Source organism: Papaver somniferum, unplaced genomic scaffold (genome assembly GCF_003573695.1).
Source record: "Papaver somniferum cultivar HN1 unplaced genomic scaffold, ASM357369v1 unplaced-scaffold_135, whole genome shotgun sequence".
NCBI classification, from domain to species: domain Eukaryota; kingdom Viridiplantae; phylum Streptophyta; class Magnoliopsida; order Ranunculales; family Papaveraceae; genus Papaver; species Papaver somniferum.
This window is the reverse complement of record NW_020622713.1, coordinates 6,973,559-6,981,176: the sequence shown is the minus strand read 5'-3', so window position 1 is coordinate 6,981,176 and position 7,618 is coordinate 6,973,559. Positions and strand designations below refer to the sequence as shown.

At 37.7% G+C, this 7,618-nt stretch overlaps 1 long non-coding RNA gene across 2 annotated transcripts; it reads left to right on the top strand.

Annotated features, from left to right (window-relative positions):
• The first annotated feature begins 432 nt into the window (after window positions 1–432).
• Window positions 433–5,164, top strand: LOC113334147. Of its 2 annotated transcripts, XR_003352559.1 has the most exons (6): window positions 433–2,935; window positions 3,104–3,148; window positions 3,345–3,568; window positions 3,660–4,217; window positions 4,318–4,450; window positions 4,585–5,164. It is a non-coding gene; the product is annotated as an uncharacterized LOC113334147 (long non-coding RNA). The 2 variants fall into 2 exon arrangements; XR_003352558.1 differs by having other exon boundaries at window positions 3,345–4,217.
• Window positions 5,165–7,618: the final 2,454 nt, after the last annotated feature.

Below are 7,618 nucleotides of genomic sequence, written 5' to 3'. Positions count from 1 at the left end.
GGAAAAAAAGACCAAATTTTGGGTTTAATCTGGTGTGTGACTCTACGGTGGAAAAACTAAATTTGGTCAGACGGACATTATACCAATGCCTGGTGTGGGGCGTAGAATATACCAATGCCTGGTGTGGGGCGGGGAGTATACGTTCGCCCGGTGTAGAAAAAAATAAAAAAAAAAGAAAAAAAAGTGGGGCGGAGGTATTATGCCCGCCCCATGTATTTGAAGTTTGTAAAGAGTGGGACGGAGATATTAAACCCGCCCCACACGAAAGAACAAAAAAAACGACCGGCGTGCATTATATGTTCGCCTGGTGTGGGGCGTGGACTATACCTCCGCCTGGGATGGGACGTGGACTATACGTCTGTCTGGTTATGGGCGTGGACTATACAAACGCCCCACTATATTTGGATTTGGTCTTAGGGAGTATAGGGAGTATCGAACAACATTTTTTTATGGTTCAATATTTTTTTTTCTCTTTTATCTTCTTAGTCATTCACTAGTGTGAGATCAAAATGTTACAGATAAGTGTAAAACAAAGAGGGGAAATTGATGTGAGGTTCGTGGTTATCGTCTTGTTTTTTATATCCCCCGGAATTGTAAATTTCTTCTTCCGATTCCAGCATCAACAACAATAGATTTGGGGATTTTTAAAAAGGATTCAAATATGGTTTATATAAGTTTCTCCATTGTTATAGATTGCAGCACTAAAGTATCTGGATTTGCTTAAGGGTGATCTATTTAGTTCTGGGTCGATTGAAACAAGAGCTATCACTAATTTCATTGATTTTGATGGTTGGGTCATATTCAATTTGAATTCGCAGCAGCACAAGATGGAAGTTGGGTGGTTCTTGGTGTGGATTCGTTCTTAAATTGGATGGAGATGGCAAAGAGTGGAGTTTCAACTTGCAGAATGATGCCTAATCAGTTTTGGTTTTTATAGAAATTTGGGGATTTTATTGTATCGGCGCCGGAGAAGAAAGAGAGCACGTGGTGCAATCTTGGACACCCTCCAGAAGGTGGACGATCTTATCCGTGCATTATATGAACGGGTACACAACCGTATGATTTAGCTAGCTTAACTAGGTAGTGTCGCGGGCATCTAACTCGGTTTAACCAGGTCCTAGTTGCATGATTCATGGGCTTTCAATACGGTTTAACCAGGTCCCAGTTGCACGATTCAGGGCTTGAACGTCTTTTCCCAAGCCTGAATTATTGCCACGTACAGAGTAACGTCTGTTAACTGTTTTTTCAAAAAAAACGGGATGGGCATGAAATAAATAATGAAACAAACGTGGGCATTTTCTTTTATGCATTTCCCCACATAGTCATTTTATTAAAAACTCCTAAAAATATTATACCAATGGAGATGGACGGACGGCTGGTATTTGTGTATCCAGATGGACGGTTGCTATTTATTAGAATAATCTTGAACATAACAAGGAAAGAATCCCTTTTATTCTTTCCTTAAAATTAAGGGCGATTTTATTTATCGGTTAGGGCATCGCAAAAGTCCGAGAAAACTGATTTCAGAGCTTTGGTGATTGTCTCATACTACTAACAGGGAATTCAACCAAAATGGGTGATTCATCAATGAAGAACGGATTTGATTTGGTTCAGTTAACATCTTCACTGAAGAAAGTTGGTGATTTTGCTCGTGGGAAATTGTCATCTGAAGTTGAAACCCTCAAAAAGGAGGAGAAAAAAGATCCTTATGAAGATTTAATTGCATCTCAAAAAGAAACTCTTAAAACTCTTCAGCAAGGGGAAACTGCTATTCAGATCATCTTAGGTGTGACTGCTGCTTCAATGGCTTCGGTGGTTGTTTTAAAGGCTCTTGGATTCTGAGCGTAAATGAAGATAGAATTGTGATTATCAAGGTTAAGGTGATATAATTAAATTTATCAGTTTAGGTATTTATAAAAATTATTAGATATGTAACCAGCTGTAGTAGTAGTTGTCTATTAGTTTTAGGAGGGATTAGACCAACAAAAAAGGTTACAACTTATGTTTTTATGTAATGCTGGTATATCAAGTTAATGGAATTGGATTTTTATGAAATTGGATTGATCTTAGGAGTCATGACTACAAATTTCCCACTTCTACTAAGATTTTTCTGCTTGATTGTGTTGTATGATTGGATTTTATTCAAAGGGAAAACCACAGATATTGGATTCTTATAACCCTGTAATCGATGAATTTAAACTCCCTTTGGTAGTACTCATGTTATAAAGCACCTCATTTCGAGCATCAAACTTATAATGGATGGTCAGAAACTTTTTGACACAAATCTATAAGTCTTAGCATGTATCAATCTTTTGGAATCTATCACAAAACCTGATCATAGTAGGCTTTGGCCAAATGATGAAAGCATACGGGGTCGTTTTATTTCGTTTTTGTAAATGAAGTTAGGCTTCAAAGAAGTAACTTTGGTCTTTAGAACCCAACAAGGGATATCATAGTTCAAAAACAGGTTCTTTGCATTTTGTGGATCACTTCAACAGCTATCTTTTTCATTGAAATTCTTTGATGAATGGCTTTCTTCTTATGACTCTAATTTTTTTTTTTTTTTTTTGTGAAGTTGCTTTTTTCTGTGCTGCCCCAATTTTATATTCGAAATGGCCCCTCTAATCTTATCATTCTAGATGTTTGTGTGTTTTGTGTTTCCTGATATATTAGCTCATTGTAAAACCTAATTATAGTAGCAGGTAATGACAAGAATCGAAAATTGTTTAAAGTTGCCTGATGAACAATTATAGCATCTTTGCAATCTAAAGCTGAAGCAATGGAGATGCCTTTGGTGGCCTACTCGAAATCTTTGTTATGCAGTATTGCTAGTGTTGGATGCAAGATTTTGTCTGCATCTTCTGTTCCACAAGTGCAACTTCCATATCATGTTGTTGTTCTCGTAATGCTTGCTACCCTGCAGTTGCTTCAACAGGTAATGATGCTTATATTTGGTCGACCACTCAAAGATCAACTAACCACCACATCCCAGCACTCACATACTCTAAACACCACCCAACAAACGTGCTAAGATTTGTTCCCATCATTTTTATTCACCCTTACAGTGTTTGTCATTTTTTATTTGTTTGCTTTTGCATTTCAGGTTTCATAGGTTTATCAGAAGATGAAGATCGAGGTCTTGTCCAAGGTGATTCCATTTTTTATTTGATTATCGACAAGGTTTCAGTTGATGTCATCAAATTGAATTTCTTGTGCATGGAACCGGATATGCTTTACTTTTGGCCGCATAGAACACCCACAAATAGAGGGACATGCTATCTAGACTTGCAATCCGTATATCAGGTTGTTAGTGCAAGTTATGTATTTATCTTTTCCTTCTTCAGGAACCTTCAATCTGACAGGCTTCAGGGCCATCTGACCCTTCTTGATGAGTCTTCGAATAAAACAAGAGGGTAGATTTATCCTCTAGTTTAGAAGGCGTCAAAACTTGGTGAGGCTCTGCCTGCTTTAGCAGAGGTGGTGGTCAAAAAGGAGCACTAAAAGCTTCTTGCCAGAAAGTCAACAACTGAAAAAGTGAAGAACAACAGAAAGTCATTTGTTGGAAATGGTGCGGTTCTCTTTTGTTTTTGCAACATTACATACTCTAGTGGATGCAACCAGATTACAGCTCAAATTTATACAAATTGTGTTCTTTGAAGGAACTTGACGAAGAGTACGAAGGACAAAAGATACAGAAAGTTACCGCTTAGGCAGAAAAGATCAGGCTTGCCAGAGAATCTTATGAAAGGGAGCAACAAAGAATTAATAGAGAGCTAGAAGAGAAGGATAGATGTATGACACAAGGTCTTTACTTGTAAACATAGAGAAAAACAGTAACTGAAAGAGAAGATCGGACTGAGAAGAAGCTTCAGAAACTTGCTAAAACCGTGGATTAACTGAAACGTGCAAGAAGAGAAGAGGAAGCTCCTATTGCTGTTAATTTCATCATAATGCGCATCATTACAACCATCTCTATATATATTCTATATGAAAGCGGTCCAAAGTATATCAGTTGCGCTTGCCTGCGGCGTATTTGGTTTTTTCGACCCATTGCCTCATTTGCTCATCTAAAACTACCCGGATCCTGAATTTGTTTCTTTGAGTGGGTCATGATGTTTCATGTTCTTCTGCAGCTAGAGCTTGAGCTGAGAGGGAACAACATGTTGGAGACCTTCAGTAGAAGAATATTTTTCGAAGGATGTCGGAGAATAAGGAAGGTATCTTTTTGGGCGTAGTAGGCACAGTTCTAACTGCGTAACAAGGCCTTCTTGAATTTAAATGTCTCTTCCATTGCCCATTCCATTTTTGTTGTTGCAGAACATTCTCCAGGTTAGAAAGAGGGATGATCGTATTGCCCAAAAGCTTCAGGAGCACAGGAAACAAGAAAGAGGCGGAGATTTTATTTGAGGTCCGAGGAGGAGAGAGAAGATTGGAGTTCGGGAGAAGGAAGGTACGATCTGATATGATTTTCAGCTTTGTTGATTCAAGTTCTTGAATGCAATGGTGAGATGATCACATCCCAAGCATGGTTGTCATAGTGTTTTCCATATCTCTTACAATCTGGAAGCTATCTGGGATTTACAGACGCTGAAAGGGAAAGAAGAATTAGTGAGAAAAACCAAGTTGCACGAGCTCGCTGAGGAGGATGCCGAGTTTAATAGAGCACCACCTGTTCCTGCTGCTTCTGTACCAGGTGCTTGTACTTCCACAGGTGCACCTTGGACTACTGGTCCAGCACGGGATAAATATGTATGTAGGTTCAAGAGGGCACAATATTGTGCTACCGTGGCAACACTTTCAGAATCTGATCTGATTGATGGGGTTCGAGACAAGAATATCTGCATCAACCTGCGAATCCGTGATAGATAAGTTGCACTCTGATATATGTCACCAGGTTCTGGGGACTAGCCTTAAATGAGTACCCCTTATCTAGACACATTTGAATTGAATCTCGCTTGACCCTCGTTTACATTTCATTTTGAGAGAAAAGAAAAAAGGCATAGAGAACTTTGTTTCAGTTTTCTTTTTCCTTTTTTTTTTTCTCTCGGAAACAGAAAGGAAATTATATTAGTAGAAATTAGTTCCAGAGTTTCTTTCCTCCAGCAGTTGTATTATTATACATTAGGGAGATTTTGATCCCAAACTCTACTTTTTTTTCCAACTCTAGTAGATTTAGAAAGAATATTTGCTACTTTATTCTTTTCCTTGGGCATATAATGACATTGCCAAGGAATCTGATTCACCTAAAGAAAACTCTAATATCCTCAATGATAAGATTATGCAATCACCAATCAATGCTGAACCTTTCCTCATTAACCGCATCGACCACCGGTTCTGAATCCAGCTCAAACCGCGCCTTCTACAGCCTTGATTCTTTTGCCCACCTTGCTGCCTCCCACAATTCTCGACACTGCCTGTTCAGCACTTTCAGCTCCAGCTAGCATTTCTTTTTTTTTTTTTGCTAGAAAAAGAACCTGTATCGATAAAAAGAATTACATCGCAGGATTAAGGAATGCAGGGATATGACCCAACCATTCTCCCGAGGTTCTAGACCTTCTGCTAAATTTAGCTGCTTTGTCAGCCAGCTCTAAGAAATTCCTACGTAAGAATTCAAATTTAACAAAGTTAAAGATAGAAGAAATTGTTTTACAGTCTTCTAAGACTGAATTATTATACCAAAACAATTGGCTATTACTAGAATTGGTAGAATCAATGATGGATATAGCATCACTGATAAAACAGACTTTCTCAAGTTTTTTGGCGTTTGCCCACTTCACTGTTTCTAGCAGAGCTAGGCTCTCTGCTTCTTCAGAATTTCTCACATTCCCTGCTTGTAGCTTGCATCCACAGAATGCACCTGCAATATCATTCCAGACCAATCCAATACCAGAAAGATTAGTGTTTTTGTCAAAAGCAGCATCGCTGAAAATAATATGACAGTCCTGAGGTAGAGAACTAGTGATACTAGTGATGTTTTTATCTTCTACAGGTATAGACCTATATGGTACCAAGAAACTATTATTGCTCAAAAACATTTCAGTGTCATTGACAAGCTTAAGAGCAAGTCTGGCTGTAATTTGGTGATTGAGACTTTTCCCCTGGAAAGTGTTAGAGCATCTTTGTTTCCATATACTCCAAGCTACATAGAAAATGGCTCCTGCTTTGTCCTTAAGATTGTTAACAGTTAACCATTTATGAACCCAATCATGAATATTAATATTAGAATTGCAATTTGGTTCAATAACATTAGCATAAGGGGTGAGAGACCAAACCTTCTTAGAAAAATCACAGTGAAGAATAATGTGCTCAGGGGATTCAATGATTCCAGAATTACACATACAACAAGAGGAATCATGCTCACTGGAGTATCTAGCCAGTACAGATTTAGCTGGAAGGATATTTTCATAGCATTTCCAAGAGAAAATCTAGACTTTAGGGAGAATAGACAGGTTCCACAAAGATTTGTGTTATTAATATAAGCATATTGACCAGAAATCAATTTGTAAGCCGACTTAACACTAAACTGACCGTTCTTAATGTAAGGCCAAATGAGTCTATCATCACCTGAGAAAGGGATCCTAATGTTAATGAATTTACTAGCATTTGAAGCAGTGAAGAAAGCATTTACAAGTTCAGTATTCCAAGAGTTGTTTTACCTATTGATGAAAGCTGAAACATTGACATTAGGATTAGGAAAAGCAACAAACTTAGGTTCTACAATATTGGGAATCCAATTATCAACAAAAGCAGAAATACCACTTCCATTTTTAACCTCCCAGATCGAATTGTTTTTGATGACCTCAAGGCCTCGACTAATACTTCTCCACACCCAAGAGCATTCAACCTTTTTAACAGCATGTAAAGGATGACAATTTTTAAAATACTTGCATTTCAAAATAATAACACACAATTTATCAGGTTTATGAATAATATTCCAAGCAGATTTGGTCAAAAGGGAGAGGTTTACATGCTTAAGATTACGAAAACCTAGACCCCCTTGATATTTATGAGTACAAATTCTAGACCAACCTCTAAGATAAATACCCCCAGCCTTAGACTTTCTCCACCAAAAATCTCTTTGAGATGCCTCCATATTATTGATGATTTTATCAGGAATTGTGAAAGTGTTCATGCGGAAAATAGGGGATGTCTTTAACACATTTTGCACCATCATTGACCTACCTGCTTGGTTAAAGTGTTTACCTTTCCATTTGGAAACTCTTTTGTTGAAATGTTCATTTAAATGATTGAAAGAATCATACCTAGCTCTAGAAATGAATAAGGGAATACCTAAGTATTTTTCATTGAGAGCTATTTTCTTAACTTTTAAATTATTAATGAGAGAAACAACATGATCAGGGTGGACATTTCTACTGAAAAACAACCAGATTTCTGAAGATTGATCACTTGGCCAGAGGCCATACTAAAGTCATTGATTAGTGATAGACACATTTTTGTGTCTAAATTGTACTCAATGTCTCTATTGTTAGTGCTCGATTTTTGTACTAATTTTGATGCTTTGTGTGTTTGTAGGTGTTTTTGGAGAAATACATTGTTGGAAAATTCGTCTCAAAAAGTTGCTGGGGACACCTCCGGAGAACATTTGCTATACGGATCC